Raw genomic sequence first — 18,712 nt, 5'->3', positions numbered from 1 at the left:
TACAGATTCAACATAATCTCTATCAAATTACCAATGGCATTACTCACAGAATTAGAAAAAAATTTTTACAATTTATATGGAAACACAAAAGCCCTCAAATAGCCAAAGCAAACTTGGGGGTGGGGAAGAGGTGGAGGAATCAGGCTCCCTAACTTCAGACTATACTACAAAGCTACAGTAATCAAGAGAGTATGGTACCAGAACAAAAACAAAAATGTAGATCAATGGAACAGGATAGAAAGCCCAGAGATAAACCCACGCACCTATGGTCACCTAATCTATGACAAAGGAGGCAAGAATACACAATGGAGAAAAGACAGTCTTTTCAATATTTGGTGTTGGGAAAACTAGACAGCTACATGTAAAAGAATGAAATTAGAACACTCTGTAACATCATACACAAAATTAAAGTCATAATGTATTAAAGACCTAAATGTAAAGCCAGACACTATAAAATTCTTAGAGGAAAACAGGCAAAACACCCTTTCATATAAATTGCAGCAAGATCTTTTGTGATCCACCTCCTAGAATAATGAAAATAAAAACAAAAATAAACAAATGAGACCTAATTAAACTTAAAAGCTTTTGCACAGCAAAGGAAACGATAAATAAGATGAAAAGAAAACCCTCAGAATGGGAGAAAATATTTGCCAATGAAGAAACTGACAAGGGATTAATCTCCAAAATATACAAACAGCTCATGCAGGTCACTATTAAAAAAACCAAAAATCTAATCCAAAAATGGGCAGAAAGTCTAAATAGACATTTCTCCAAGGAATACATACAGATGGCCAACAAACACATGAAAAGATGCTCAACATCACTAATCATTAGAGAAATGCAAATCAAAACTACAATGAGGTATTACCTCATACCAGTCAGAATAGCCATCATCAAAAAATCTACAAACAGTAAATGCTGGAGAGGGTGTGGAGAAAATGGTACCCTCTTACGCTGTTAGTGGGAATGTAAATTGATACAACCCCTATGGAGAAAAGTATGAAGTTTCCTTAACAAACTAAAAATTGAATTACCACATGACCCAGCAGTCCCACTCCTGGGCATATACCCAGATAAAACCATAATTCAGAAAGTCACATGCACCCTAATGTTCATTGCAGCACTATTTACAATAGCCAGTACCTGGAAGCAACCTACATGTCCATCAACAGAGGAATGGATAAAGAAAATGTGGTACATATATTCAATGGAATATTGCTCAGCCATAAGAAGGGAAAAAAATCATGTCATTTTCAGAGACATGGATGTACCTAGAGACTGTTGTACAGAGTGAAATGAAGTAAATCAGAAAGAGGAAAATATCGTATATTAATGCATGTGTGTGGAATCTAGATAAATGGCATAGATGACCTTACTTGCAAAGCAGAAATAGAGACATAGACATAGAGAACAAATGTATGGATATCAAGGGGGAAAGGGGGCATGTGTGGGTTGAATTGGGAGATTGGGATTGACATATATACACTACTATGTATAAAACAGATTACTAATGAGAACCTACTGTATAGCACAGGGAACTACTTGGTGCTCTGTGGTGATCTAAATGTGAAGGAAATCCAAAAAAGAAGGGATATATGTATATATATATGGCTGATTCACTTGCGGTACAGCAGAAACTGACACAGCAGTGTAAAGCAGCTATACTCCAATAAAAAAAAAATACAGATTGAACTCTGTATTCAATGCAGTAAAGCTTCCTTAGAATGTCCTTGGATTCTTTAAATGTATATTCTAATTAAGGCATGCCATGTTTTGGTAATCAGATAATAATAGGAAATATTTGTTTTTATTTATTCTTTCATAACCATTCTTTGATGTATAGAATGTGATGGTTAAACTATACGGGGAGTCCATTTATTTGTTATGGATCATTTCAGTCGTCATTAGGATGTCTTAAATTAGTACACCTATATCTATTTACTGGTATTTCAGTATAAAACTCACATGATGTAAGTCCTTATTATAAACATTGTCTGGCCTCACATATGAAAGAGAAAATGTGCCAGGTAACCTGTATCCCAACTTCCTAACTTTCTAAGCCACTTAATGTGTTGTTATAACAATCTCTTTGGAGATTGCATGCTCCCTCAGGTCTGGATCTTTGTATCGTTTACCTCTGAATGCACAAAGCTACATACGATAGATGTGTAATAAGTCATTAATAAATATTTGTGTAAAGGATCTTCCTAAATAAATATATTTTGTTGCTATAAGAAATAAACTTATGTTAATTTTTTTAAAGTAACTGAAACAAATTTGAATTAAATTTTCAAAGGAAAGAAGAATGTCTCTTTTTTTTGTTGAATTAAATGGGACCTGACCAAGAGTCTCTGCTTGACCAAGTCTTAGTCAGGCTCCTGATACTTCTTTCAGGCCCATTTGTGAATTTTCTTGTAAAATCCTTATCAAGAACTCTGTTAAGTCAGGTTAGCAAGAGTCCCTCATCCTCCATTCTGATCACCCTCTCTATATAATAGAGTTTCTCATGCTGCACAATTCATGAGGTAATATCTGATCAGCCTGGCCTGTCTTCAGCAATACTGTGAAATTTATATTGCCAGAATTCCTGTTACCCTTCATGTTTCTACTTAGTATTGTAACATTACTGACCCCCACCAGGCTTCTTGATTATAAATTCCCATTTATCAATGATGTGTTTGTACTTGAGCAAGGTTCTATACTGAGGTCTCTTTTCCCTATAACAGTAGTCTTAAATAAATTTGGTTTTCAACTTTATTTTAACTATGGTTTCTCTTTGATAGTACATATAACGTATCACCCCAGACAATAAAACAACTCTTTACTTTGCCTTTTGATTCAAAGGTATGAGGATACCACTGTGGCAAAGTGGCAGTCTTAACCAGCAGTTCATGCAAATAATTGTTTTGTCTCCTGGTGGAAGCATTTCGTCCTCTGAATCAAAGACCTCTAGGTCATCAGAGCATAAAGTCACAGAAACAGGAAGCAAAAGTATTGCTAGCAGGTACTAGCGAAAATTTTGAGTGGTGTCCCTTGTAGCTCCACTCCTTGATGTCAGAAGCTGTGAATCCTGGCAATTAAAAAACAAAACAACTGGATATATTAGATGTTGATTCAGAAAATATACAACCTCCTGGAGAAAATTCCCAAAGCTCTGTAACATATTGCCACCAAGCTGGCACCGTAACTCAGTTTTCAATATGTCCTTCCACCATTCTATCAAGCCAGATGTTTCAAGATGGTAGGAAACATGGTGAGACCAGTAAATTACTTGAGTACGGGACAACTGTACTTCTTTTGCTGTGAAGTGAGGTCCTTAGCCCCAAGGAATGCTCTGTGGAATACCATGACAGTGGATAAAGCATTCTAAAACACCATGGGTGTTAGTTTTGGTAGAAGCATTGCTTGCATGTAAGACAAATCAGTATGCAGAGTAAATGTGTATCCCAGAAAGGACAAAATGCTATTCCTTTCATTATGGAAGTAGTCCAGTGTAATCAACCTGTCACCAGGTAGCTGGCTAAACACCCTAGGAAAATGTGCCATATCAGAAACTGTTACTCTTCACTGTTGGCAGATTGAACACTTCACCTTGTTGAGTGAAAGTCCATGTTTCTGAGCCCATGCAAAACCTCCATTACTGCCACCATGGCCATCTTTTTCATAAGACCTTTGGGCAGTGACAATCAGAAAAAGGCTGACATATCCACAGAACATATGATTCTATGCACTTGATTATTGAAATCCCCCTCTCTGTCATCACCCTTTTTTGAGCATTCACATGGGCACAAATATATTCATGACTTTTTTAACCCAATGAGAGGGGTAGGTATATTGACTTGCCTCTTCCCCAAAGTGAATTGTCACCAATTCTCCAACCATGTTCCCCTCAAGTCCCTTGCCATCAAACCAAAGCATTGGCCACATTCCATGAATAAATATATAATTCCATGCTGGCCATTTATTCTTCCAAGCAATTTTTAAAAATTAGGTGCACTTCATAAATTTCAGCTCTCTGAGATGATTTCCCTTCATCACGGTCCCTTAAGGGGTATAGTGCTTCAGCTCTCTACCCTCAGTGGTGACTGCATATCATCCAGAACCATCTGTACACCAGGCTAATTTTTTTCTTCCTCTTTCAACTGATCTTAAAGAGCTCCCCTTAAGACTATAGATACGGGCTTGGAGTGAGAAGGCAATGTAACAGGAATAAACTGTAGGCATTTCTGACATTTTTTTATGTAACCTATTTGTGCCTTTAGGGCCTGACCATATGCAATCATCTATATATCACTTCTCATTTATAATGAGGTATTAATGTGCACTCCCATCTTTAAGGCTTGGTAGGTCAGAAAATATGCAGCTCATGATTAGCACCTCATGTAACATGATAACTTGGTGACCCATGACCAAGCATTCAATATCTGCTAAGGCCCAGTGGCTGACTAAGATTTGTTTTCAAAGAGAGAGTAGTTATCTGCAAATAATAGCAGGCCTTGCTCCAAAATCCTAAATTTGTGATTCAACTATAGGGTCTGCCAAGGTTCCAAACAGCACTTCTACCTGTCAATAAAACTTCAGAAATCATAGGGGTTTTGGAATACACAGCCCAAGTGGCAGAGCAGCTTGAACCACAGCCTGGACTTGTTGCAGAGCCTTCTCTCTTTCTGGACCCCACTCAAACCTAGCAGATTTTCAAGTTACTCCATAAAAGAGCCAGGATAATGCACACAGATGAGGAATATGTTGCTTCCAAAATCCAAAGAGGTACAACAGGTGTTGTGTCTCTCTCTTGTCTGCACAAGGGGCCAGATGAAACAATTAATTGTTCACTTTGAAAGGGATATATGGAAATACCCAACACCTAGGACCCTAGAAATTTCTCTTAGGTAGAAGAGCATGGAACTTCAGTTTAATTTGTTTCTCACCCTCACATGCAAATGTCTTACTTAAAAGTCCAGGATAGTTGTTATTCTCACTCACTAGGTTCATTCAGCATGATGTCAACCATATAATGGACAAGTATAATATCTTGTGGAACGAAAAGGTGATCAAGCTCCCTGAAAACTAAATTTTGACATAGGGCTGGAGAGATGATACACCCTGAATGTAGGGTAGTAAAGGTGTATTGCTAGTCTTGCCACCTGAAAGAAAATTGCCTCTGGTGGGCCTACGTGCAGGTATGGAGGAAAAGGCATGTCTCAGATCAATAGCTTCTTACTGAATAGTAGAGGATGTGTGAATTTTCTCAAACACTGAAATCACATCTAGTATAACAACTAAAGTATGTCTACTGTTTAAGATTGTCTTAATCCACTGCTATTCTGCAATATACATATACCTCTGCACAGGCCAAATAGAAGAGTTTGGGGGGATAAAGGGGGAATCATCTTTCAAGTCATTGATGGTGGTCCAAATTTTTGTGATTTCTCCAGGAATGCAGTATTGGTTTTGATTAATGTTAGGAGATAAAGTCAGTTCAAATGGTTTCTATATGGCACTTTGCATCATAACAGCCATCATTCCACAGATTAGGGACCAAATTAAGGGATTCTGCCAGCTTCTACATATCACTTTTGCTCTAGTGAATTCCATATCTGGGAAATAACCACAGGATGGGTTAGGAGAACCTCTGGGTTCACTGTATATGGACCTTGCTTAAACTTCATTGATTGTCTGAGCCCCCCAAATCCCCTCCTCTGACAGGAAGGTCATGGTGTTTGTTTTGAGTCTCCTGGAAATAATGTCATATCAGAGCCAGTACCTAAGTAATCCCTGAAATATGTGATTATATCCTTTACTCCAATGCACTATTACCCTGTTAAAAGCCCATAGGTCTCATTGGATAAAGCTAACAAAAAGATTAACACTATAATTTTTGTCAGTGACATGGGGGCCTTCCTTCAAGGGGACATGGTCAACCCTTCATTCAAGGGGTTCTGGGCCTGTAAGCTTGCTTAAGTCAGAGAATTGATTAAGGGTCTGTGACTCTATAGTTTTATAATTCAAGCTAGACTTTTGTTCACTTGACCTAGAACTTTTCTTCCTATACATATATAGTAAGATGTTAGATTTTCTATCTCCTTCTAGGAAAAAAATGGCATGGGTGTCTGCCTGTCAGAATATTCTGAGTGTTGCTTCATCTCTGTTATCCATTACAGTAACTACACCTACATTGCCTTTAGTATTTGAGCTACACCACTTGGCCACTGCCACCTGGGATCCAATTACTTCAACTGCATTTGATTTCCAAGTAAGTGTCCGTGATTCCCACTGTAAGTTCTGGTCTACAGAGAAGAGAAATCATAAAGCTTATCAAAGAAACAAGGCTGCTCTTTCAAATGTATTTATTGATGTTTTGGTGAAAGGTTGTTTTCTGGACACTCCCAGTGTGAATGAGTAAGTCTTAAATGACAAATACACTCTAACATTCTAGCGTCCTTAAGCTTTTGAGTATCTTCCTCCACATTAAACCAAGAGATTGGATGTGTCCATTTCATAATTGTTAGTCAAATTTTGATGTATATTTTAATTAACCACCTCAACAAACTGTTAGAGCCCTTTTCAAGGACCTGAGTTGCAACATTAAATGCTGACTCTTTGCCTCATGGGCCCAAATCAATAAACTTAGCTGATTCAATTTTATGTTTCTTCCACCATTATCCCACACCCTTAATATACATTGCCACATATATTCCACAAGTTTCTGCTTGTATAAATTAGAGAACTCAAGAAGTTATTTTGGAGTGAAACACACCTCCTCTAGGACACATTATGTACCTCATTTTTAATGGACTGATGAGTCTTGTGTCTAATCATAGGTAGCAACCGCCTCAGAAGAGGCATTATTTTCTCAGGTAATGCATGGCTAATCCCCTTAGATGGAGTTAGGAAGGCTGATACCACTGTGGATTGGGAGGCTGCTACCACTTGGTGTGAGGATGTCATTGCCAATGGTGTTAGAGAGATCATTGTCCCTGTTGGTTGTGAGAACACTTTCACTGACAAGAAGACTCATTACAGTTTATTGAATTGATGTCCCAGCTTCATCAGGATTTTCCCACATGTCAAATCCCATAAACAGGATGTGACTCTTCTCCTGGATTTTATAGTAAACACTCTAGAAGTCTGAGAATTCAACTTGTTAAAATACAGCCACAGATTATTTGCAGCAGTTTCAGACCTGGCTGGAGATAAGGCTCTTCCTCAGGGCATACCTGGAAATTCTTAGCTTAGCAATGCTTGAATTTATTATTTTGTTTCACAACTTTGTCCAGAGACGTTAAGAGGAACCAAACAATATAATTATATTCCTTAGTTGTCTAAAAACTTTCAAAAGTATTATGTACAAAATTACTTAGCTCCTTCCTTTTCATAAGTGTTTGATTAGGAATAGCCAATGTTGGGAATTCCCTGGTGGTCCAGTGGTTAGGACTTGGTGCTTTCACTGCTGGTGCCTGGGTTCAATCCCTGGATGGGGAGCTAAGACATGATATTGAGCATAGGAGAAGCCCCAATTCACACCCTGTTTCAGCTCTAGCCCATTTGACTCCATCTGTACCTCTCCCCAAGGTGGCAGCTGCCAGTGCACATAGGGAGAAGACATGGCTGATGCTTACTTCAGATCCATCAAAGCCGACACACACATGCAGACATCACAGGGACTCTCCCACACAAAGACATAGCTTCAAGACCAGGATAGGCAACTATTTTGCCTAATTTCATAGAGAAAAACAGAGAAAGTTAAACAAAATAAGATGACAGATGAATGTCACAAATGAAAAAAACAGGATAAAATGCTAATGAAACAAAGGTAAATAATTTACCTGATAAAATGTTCAAAGCAATAGAATGAAAATGCTCAATAAACTCAGAAAAAAAATAAAGAAACAGTGTGAACACCAACAATAACTAGAAAATATAAAATAGAACCAATTGGAGCTGTAGAATAAAATAACTGAAATGAAAAATAAATGAGAAGGAATTAACAGTGGATTAGGTAATACAGAATAACACTTAAGTGGTCTGCAAGAAAGAATAGTGAAAATGACCTAATCAGAACAGCAAAAATAAAGAAGATTTTTAAAAATGGAAATAGTTTAAGGGACCTCTGAGACAACATTAAGTTAATTCACATCAATTTAAAGTACTAAACGGAAAAACTTCACAACTAAGGTTACTCTACCCAGCAAGATTGTCATTCAAAATTGAAGCAGAGATAGAGTTTCCCAGACAAGCAAAAACTACAATAGTTTATTATTAATCCAGCCTTACATGGAATGTTAAAGGGTCTTCTTTAAGATTAAAAAAGTCTATAACAATTAGCAAGAAAATATATGAAGGAAAAAAATCTCATTGATAAACACAAATATCAATAGACAGTAAAGGCAGGGGATGAACCACATAAGGTAGTAGAAAGGTTAAAAGATAAAATTTGTAAAATTAACCATAACTACAATAAACATCTAAGGAATAGACATAAAGATGTAAAATATGACATCTAAAACATAAAACTTGTGGGACAATAAAAAAGTAGGGTTTTTAAAAATGTGTTTGAACTTAAATGAATATCAGTTTAAAACAAGTAGATATATATAGTTATAGGTCAAGATGTATGTGTGTGTGTGTGTGTGTGTGTGTGTGTGTGTAGTGGTAACTACAAATCAAAAACCTACAGTAGATACACAAAAATCAAAGATAAAGGAGCCCAAACATAACATTAAAGAAAATCATCAAACCACAAGAAAAGAGACTAAAGGAAGAACAGAGGAGAACTACAAAAACAACCAGAAAACAAGTTACAAAATGGCAATAAGTACATACCTTAAATAATCCCTTTAAATATAAATGGACTAAATTCTCCAATTAAAAGATGTAAGGTACCTGATCAGATAAAAACAAACAAAACAAACAAGCCCATCTATATGCTGCCTACAAGAGACTCATTTGAGAGCTAAAACACACACAGAATGAAAGTGAGGGCATGGAAATAAGATATTCCATGCAAATGCAAATGAAAAGAAAGTGCCGAATCCTAGCCACTAGACTACCAGGGAGCTGTAATGCAAATGAAAAGAAAGCTGGGTTAGCAATACTCATATCAGACAAAATATACTTTAAAACAAACTCTATAATGAAAGACAAACAAGGGAATTATTTACTGTTAAAGGGGTCAATCCAAGAAGAGAATATAACATTCATAAACATATATGCATCTAATACAGCAGAACTTAAATATATAAAGCAAATATTAATAGACATAAAATGAGAAATTAAAAGAAATACAATAATAGTAGTAGATTTTAATAACCCCACTTACATCAATGAGTAGATCATCCAGACAGAAAATCAATAAGGAAACAATGACTTTAAATGACACAGTAGACCAGGTGGACTTAACAGGTATCACAGAATATGTCATCCAAAAGCAGCAAAATACACATTATTTTCAAGTGCACATGGAACATTCTCCAGGATAGATCACATGCTGCACCACAAAACAAGTCTCAATAAATTCAGTAAGATTGAAACTATATCAAGCATCTCTTCTGACCACAATGGTATAAAACTAGAAATCAATTACAGGAAGAAAAATGTAGAAAACAAAAACACATGGAGACTAAACAACATGCTATCAAAAAATAAATAAATAATATCAAGGAAGAAATCAGAAAATACCTTGAGATAAATGATAATGGAAACATAAGTTTCCAAAATCTGTGGGATGAATAAAAGCAGTTTTAAGAGGGAAGTTTCTAGCAATACAGTCTTACCTCAAGAAAGAAGAAAAAGATCTCAAATAAAACACCTAACTTTCTATCTAAAGGAATTAGAAAAAGAAATAAACAAAGCCCAAAGTAAGCAGAAGGAAGGAAATAATAAAGATCAGAGCAGAAATAAAACAAACAAAAACAATTGAAAAGATCAATGAGAATAAAAGCTATTTTTTAAAAGGTAAAAAACATTGATAAACTTTTAGCCAGACTCATTAAGAAAAAAAAAAAAGAGAGAGAGTGCCCAAATGAACAAAATTAGAAATGAAAGAGGAGAAGTTAAAAATGATATCACAGAAATATGAACTCATAAGAGAATACTAATAGTTATATGCCAACAAATTGGACAACCTAGAAGAAATAGTTAAATTCTTAGAAACATACAATTTTCCAAGACTGAATTGGGAAGAAATATAAAATGTAAATAGACATATTACTGGTATCAAAACTGAATTAGTAATCAAAAAACTCCCCAGAAACAAAATTCCAGGGCTGTACAGCTTCATAGGGGAATTCTACTAAACATTTAAGGAAGAGTTAAAACCTGTTATTTTCAAACTATTCAAAAAAATAAAGAGAAGGGAAAACTCCCTAAGTTATTTTACAAGGCCAGCATTACCCTGGTAACAAAACCAGTCAAAGACAGTAGAAAGACAAAGAAAATTATAGGCCCATATCAATGATGAACATAGAGACAAAAATCCTCAACAAAATTTTAGCAAACTGAATTCAACAATGCATAAAAAGAATAATACACCATGATCAAGTGGGACTTATTCTAAGGTTGCAAGGATGGTTGAGCATCTGGAAATCAACATGATATACCACATTAACAAAAAAGGATAAAATTCACATGATAATCTCAATAGATGCATAAAAAGCATTTGACAAAATTTATCATTCATTCATGATTAAAAAAAAAAGTCTCAACCAAGTTGGTATACAGGGAACATACCTCAACATTATAAAGGCCATTTATGACAAACTCACTGCTAACATGATACTCAATGTTGGAAAGCTGAAAGTTTTGCAGATGACATGATACAGTATATCAAAAACACTAAAGACTCCACCAAAAAAATACTGTTAGAACTAATAAATGAATCCAGTAAAGTTGTAACACACAAGGTTAATATAAAAAATCACTTGCATTCCTATACACAAATAATGATCCATCAGAAGGAGACATCAAGAAACAATCCTATTTACAATCATTGAAAATAATAAAATATCTAGGAATAAATTTATCTGAGGTGAAAGACTTGTACTCTGAAAAATATAAGACATTGAAGAAGAAAATTGAAGGTGATACAAATGGAAAGACATCCTGTGTCCATGGATTGGAAGAATTAATATTGTTAAAATATCCATGCTACCCAAAGCAATCTACTGATTTAATACAATCTCTATCAAAATACCCATGACATTTTTCACAAAACTAGAACAAATAATTCTAAAATTCATATGGAACCATAAAAAAAAAAACCCAAATTGCCAAAGCAATCTTGAGAAAAAAGAACAAAGCTAAAAGAATAAGCCTCCCAGACTTCATACTATGCTACAAATCTACAGTAATAAAAACAACATGGTACTGGCACAAAAAACAGACATATAGATTATTGGAACAGAATAGAGAACTGAGAAATAAACCCATATACCTATGGTCAATTAATCTACAACAAAAAAGGCAAGAATATACAATGGAGAAAACTCAGCCTCTTCAACAATTGGTACTGGGAAAACTGGACAGCCACATGTCAAACAATGAGATTAGAACATTTCTTCACACCATATACAAGAAAAAACAAAACAAAAAAATTAAAACAACTCAAAATGGTTTAAAGACCTAAATGTAAGATCTGAAACCACAAAACTCTTAGAAGAAAACAAAAGCATGTTCTTTGACATTGGTCTTAGCAATATCTTTTTGGATCACTCTCCTTAGGGAAGGAAAACAAAAGGAAAAATAATCAAATGGGACTTAATCACACTTAAAAGCTTTTGCACAGTGAAAGAAACCATCAACAAAATGAAAAGGCAACACCTGAATGGGAAAAAGATATTTGCAAATAATATGAATGATAAGGGGGTTAATATCCAAAATATACAAAGAATTCTTACAACTCAATATAAAACAAACAAACAACCTGATTACAAAATGGGCAGAGTACCTGAATAGGCATTTTTCAACAGTGACATACAGATATCCAACAGTCACATGAAAAGATGCTCAACATCACTAATTATCATGGAAATGCAAATGAAAACAACATCACATATGTCAGAATGGCTAGCATCAAAAAAGACAAGAAATAACAAGTGTTGATGGGGATTTGAGAAAAGGCAACCCTGATACACTGTTGATGGGAATGTAAATTGGTGCAGCCACTATGGAAAACATATGAAAGTTCCTGAAAAATTAAAAAATAGAACTATCATACAATCCAGCAATTCCACTCTTGGGTATTTATGCAAAAAAAAGAAAACACTAATTCTAAAAGATTATATACCCTTATATTCATAGCAGTGCTATTTGTAATAGACAAGATATGGAAGAAGCCTGGGTGGATAAAGAAGATGTCATATATATATATATATATATATATACGAATGACATCTACACACACACACACACACACATTAAATTATTACTTGGCCATTAAACAGAATGAAATTTTGCCATTGTGACAATAAGGATGGACCTGGAAGGTATTATGCTTAGTGAAATAAGTCAGAGAGAAAAAGACAAATACGATTCTCTCTTGCAGGAACACCAGAATCACAAATAACTGCTGAAAAATCGTCAACAGGAAGACACTGGAACACACCAAAAAAGATACCCCACACCCAAAGACAAAGGAGAGGCCACAATGAAACTGTAGGAGGGACTCAAACACAATAAAATCAAATCCTATAACTGCCAGGTGCATGACTCACAAACAGGAGAACACTCATATCATGGAAGTCCACCCACCGGAGTGAAAGTTCGGAGCCCCACATCAGGCTTCCCAATCTGGGGGTCCAACACGGGAGGAGGAATTCCTAGAGAATCAGACTTTCAAGGATAGCAGGATTTGATTACAGGACTTCGACAGGACTTGGGGAAAGAGAGACTCCATTCTTGGAGAGCACACACAAAGTAGTGTGTGCATCGGGACCCAGGGGAAGGAGCAGTGACCTAATAGAAGACTGAACCAGACCTACCTGCTAGTGTTGGAGGGTCTCCTGCAGAGGCAGGGGGTGACTGTGTTTCACCGTGAGGACAAGGACACTGGCAGCCGAAGTTCTGGGAAGTACTCCTTGGTGTGAGCCTTCCCAGAGTTTGCCATTAGACCCACCAAAGACCCAGGGTAGGCTCCAGTGCTGGGTCACCTCAGGCCAAACACCAAACAGGGAGGGAACCCAGCCCCACCTATAAGCAGAAAAGCAGATTAAAGTTTTACTGAGCTCTGCCCACCAAAGCAACAGCCAGCTCTACCCACCACCAGTCTCTCCTATCAGGAAACTTGCACAATCCACTTAGATAGCCTCATCCACCAGAGGGCAGACAGTAGAAGCAAGAAGAACTACAGTCCTGCAGCTTGTGGAACAAAAACCACATTCACAGAAAGATAGACAAGATGAAAAGGCAAAGGGCTATGTACCAGAAGAAGGAACAAGATAAAACCCCAGAAAAACAACTGAATGAAGTGAAGATAGGAAACCTTCCAGAAAAAGAATTCAAAATAATAATAGTGAAAAAGATCAAGGACCTCGGAAAAACACGGAGGCAAAGATCGAGAAGATGCAAGAAATGTTTAACAAAGATCAAGAAGAATTAAAGAACAAACAAACAGAGATGAACAACAGAATAACTGAAATGAAAAATACACTAGAAGGAATCAATAGCAGAATAACTGAAGCAGAAGAATGGATAAGTGACCAGGAAGACAAAATAGTGCAATTCACTGCTGTGGAACAGACAAAAGAAAAAAGAATGAAAAGAAATGAAGACAGCCTAAGAGACCTCTGGGACAACATTAAAGGCAACAACATCCGTATTATAGGGGTACCAGAGGAGAAGAGAGAGAGAAAGGATCTGAGAAAATATTTGAAGAGATTATAGTCAAAAATTCCCTAACATGGGAAAGGAAATCGCCACCCAAATCCAGGAAGTGCAGAGAGTCCCATACAGGATAAACCCAAGGAGAAACACGCTGAGACACATAGTAATCAAATTGGCAAAAATTAAAGACAAAGAAAAATTACTGAAAGCAGCAAGGGAAAAACGACAAATAACATACAAAGGAACTTCCATAAGGTTCACAGCTGATTTCTCAGCAGAAACTCTACAAGCCAGAAAGGAGTGGCATGATATACTTAAAGTGATGAAAGGGAAGAACCTACAACCAAGATTACTCTACCCAGCAAGGATCTCATTCAGATTCGATGGAGAAATCTAAAGCTTTACAGAAAAGCAAAAGGTAAGAGAATTCAGCACCACCAAACCAGCTCTTCAACAAATTCTGAAGGAACTTCTCTAAGTGGGAAAACAAGAGAAGAAAAGGATCTACAAAACCGAACCCCAAACAATTAAGAAAATGGTAATAGCAACATATATATCGATAATTACCTTAAACGTGGATGGATTAACTGCTCCAACCAAAAGACACAGGCTTGCTGAATGGATACAAAAACAAGACCCATATATATGCTGTCTACAAGAGACCCACTTCAGACCTAGGAACACATTTAGACTGAAAGTGAGGAGATGGAAAAAGATATTCCATGCAAATGGAAATCAAAAGAAAGCTGGAGTAGCTATACTCATATCAGATAAAATAGACCTTAAAGTAAAGGATGCTACAAGAGACAAAGAAGTGTACATAATGATCAAGGGACCAATCTAAGAATAAGATATAACAATTATAAATATATATGCACCCAACATAGGAGCACCTCAATACATAAGGCAACTGCTAACAGCTATAAAAGAGGAAATCAACAATAACACAATAATTGTGGGGGACTTTAACACCTCACTTACACCAATGGACAGATCGTCCAAACAGAACATTAAAAAGGAAACACAAGCTTTAAATGACACATTAGACCAGATACACTTAATTGATATAAATAGGACACTCCATCCAAAAACAGCAGATTACACTTTCTTCTCAAGAGCACATGGAACATTCTCCAGGATAGATCACATCTTAGGTCAAAAATCAAGCCTCAGTAAATTTAAGAAAATAGAAATCATATCAAACATCTTTTCTGACCACAACACTATGAGATAAGAAATCAATTACAGGCAGAAAAAAGAAGAAAACACAAACACATGAAGGGTAAACAATACGTTACTAAATAACCAAGAGATCACAGAAGAAATCAAAGAGGAAATAAAAAAAATACCTAGAGACAAATGACAATGAAAACACGATGATCTAAAACCTATGGGATGCAGCAAAAGCAGTTCTAAGAGGGAAGTTTATAGCTATACAAGCCTACCTCAAGAAATAAGAAAAATCTCAAATAAACACTCTAACCTTACACCTACAGGAATTACAGAAAGCAGAAAAAGCAAAACCCAAAGTTAGCAGAAGGAAATAAATCATAAAGATCAGAGCAGAAATAAATAAAATAGAAACAAAGAAAACAATAGCAAAGATCAACAAAACTAAAAGCTGGTTCTTTGAGAACATAAACAAAATTGATAAACCATTAGCCAGACTCATCAAGAAAACAAGGGAGAAGACTCAAATCAATAGATTTAGAAATGAAAAAAGAGAAGTAACACCTGACACTGCAAAACTATAAACGATCAAGAGAGATTACTACAAGCAACTCTATGCCAATAAAATGGACAACCTGGAAGAAATGGAAAAATTCTCAGAAATGCACAACCTTCCGAGACTGAACCAGGAAGAAATAGAAAATATGAACAGACCAATCACAAGCACTGAAATTCATACTGTGATTAAAAATCTTCCAACAAACAAAAGCCCAGGACCAGATGACTTCACAGGCGAATTCTATCAAACATTTAGAGAAGAGATAACACCTATCCTTCTCAAACTCTTCCAAAATATTGCAGAGGGAGGAACACTCCCCAAATCATTCTACGAGGCCACCATCACCCTGATGCCAAAACCAGACAAAGATGTCACAAAGAAAGAAAACTACAGGCCAATAACACTGATGAACATAGATGTAAAAATCCTCAACAAAATATCAGCAAACAGAATCCAACAGCACATTAAAAGGATCAAACGCCATGATCAAGTGGGGTTTATTCCAGGAATACAAGGATTCTTCAATATACGCAAATAAAACAACGTGATACACCATTTTAAAAAATTGAAGGACAAAGACCATATGATCATCTCAATAGATGCAGAGAAAGCTTTCGACAAAATTCAACACCCATTTATGATAAAAGCCCTGCAGAAAGTAGGCATAGAGGGAACTTTCCTCAACATAATAAAGGCCATATATGACAAACTCACTGTCAACATCATCCTCAATGGTGAAAAACTGAAACCATTTCCACTAAGATCAGGAACAAGACAAGGTTGCCCACTCTCACCACTCTCATTCAACCTAGTTTTGGAAGCTTTACCCACAGCAATCAGAGAAGAAAAAGAAATAAAAGGAATCCCAATCGGAAAAGAAGAAGTACAGCTGTCACTGTTTGCAGATGACATGATACTATACATAGAGAATCCTAAAGATGCCACCAGAAAACTACTAGAGCAAATCAATGAATTTGGTAAAGTAGCAGGATACAAAATTAATGCACAGAAATCTCTTGCATTCCTATACACTAATGATGAAAAATCTGAAAGTGAAATTAAGAAAACACTCCCATTTACCATTGCAACAAAAAGAATAAAATATCTAGGAAGAAACCTACCTAAGGAGACAAAAGACCTGTATGCAGAAAATTGTAAGACACTGATGAAAGAAATTAAAGATGATACAAATAGATGGAGAGATATACCATGTTCTTGGATTGGAAGAATCAACATTGTGAAAATGACTCTACTATCCAAAGCAATCTACAGATTCAATGCAATCCCTATCAAACTACTACTGGCATTTTTCACAGAACTGGAACAAAAAATTTCACAATTTGTATGGAAACACAAAAGACCCCGAATAGCTAAAGCAATCTTGAGAACGAAAAATGGAGCTGGAGGAATCAGACTCCCTGACTTCAGACTATACTACAAAGATACAGTAATCAAGACAGTATGGTACTGGCACAAAAACAGAAATATAGATCAATGGAACAGGATAGAAAGCCCAGAGATAAACCCACGTACATATCGTCACCTTATCTTTGATAAAGGAGGCAAGAATATACACTGGAGAAAAGACAGCCTCTTCAATAAGTGGTGTTGGGAAAACTGGACAGGTACATGTAAAAGTATGAAATTAGAACACTCCCTAACACCATACACAAAAATAAACGCAAAATGGATTAAAGACCTAAATGTAAGGCCAGACACGGTCAAACTCTTAGAGGAAAACATAGGCAGAACACTCTATGACATAAATCACAGAAAGATCCTCTTTGACCCAGCTCCTAGAGAAATGGAAATAAAAACAAAAATAAACAAATGGGACCTAATGAAACTTAAAAGCTTTTGCACAGCAAAGGAAACCATAAACAAGACCAAAAGACAACCTTCAGAATGAGAGAAAAATATTTTCAAATGAAGCAACTGACAAAGGATTAATCTCCAAAATTTACAAGCAGCTCATGTAGCTCAATAACAAAAAAACAAACAACTCAATCCAAAAATGGGCAGAAGACCTAAATAGACATTTCTGCAAAGAAGTTATACAGATTGCCAACAAACACATGAAAGAATGCTCAACATCATTAATCATTAGAGAAATGCAAATCAAAACTCCAATGAGATATCATCTCACACCGCTCAGAATGGTCATCATCAAAAAATCTAGAAACAATAAATGCTGGAGAGGGTGTGGAGAAAAGCGAACACTCTTGCAATGTTGGTGGGAATGTAAATTGATACAGCCACTATGGAGAGCAGTATGGAGGTTCCTTAAAAAACTACAAATAGAATTACTATATGACCCAGCAATCCCACTACTGGGCATATACCCTGAGAAAACCATAATTCAAAAAGAGTCATGTACCAAAATGTTCATTGCAGCTCTATTTACAATAGCCAGGACATGGAAGCAACCTAAATGTCCATCATCGGATGAATGGATAAAGAAGATGTGGCACATATATACAATGGAATATTACTCAGCCATAAAGGGAAACGAAATGGAGTTATTTGTAGCGAGGTGGATGGAGTTAGAGTCTCTCATACAGAGTGAAGTAAGTCAGAAAGAGAAAAACAAATACAGTTTGCTAACACATATATATGGAATCTAAGGGGGGAAAAAAAAGGTCATGAAGAACCTAGTGGCAAGACGGGAATAAAGTCACAGACCTACTAGAGAATGGACTTGAGGATATGGGGAGGGGGAAGGGTAAGATGTGACAAAGTGAGAGAGTGGCATGGACATATATACACTACCAGACTTAAAATAGATAGCTAGTGGGAAGCAACCGCATAGCACAGGGAGATTAGCTCTGTGCTTTGTGACCACCTAGAGGGGTGGGATACAGAAGGTGGGAGGGAGGGGGATGCAAGAGGGAAGAAATATGGGAACATATGTATGTGTATAACTGATTCACTTTGTTATAAAGCAGAAACTAACACACCATTGTAAAGCAATTATACTCCAATAAGTATGTTAAAAAAAAACAAAAACAAAAAAACAAAAACTATAAGATGCTGTTGAAAGCAATTAAAGATGATACCATCAGATGGAGAGATATACCATGTTCTTGGAATGGAAGAATCAACATTGTGAATATGACTATACTACCTAAAGCAATCTACAGATTCAATGCAATGCCTATGAAATTA

This window comes from Balaenoptera musculus, chromosome 2, assembly GCF_009873245.2.
Source record: "Balaenoptera musculus isolate JJ_BM4_2016_0621 chromosome 2, mBalMus1.pri.v3, whole genome shotgun sequence".
Lineage (NCBI taxonomy): Eukaryota > Metazoa > Chordata > Mammalia > Artiodactyla > Balaenopteridae > Balaenoptera > Balaenoptera musculus.
The sequence above is the reverse complement of the archived record's forward strand: the minus strand, read 5'-3'. Positions refer to the sequence as shown.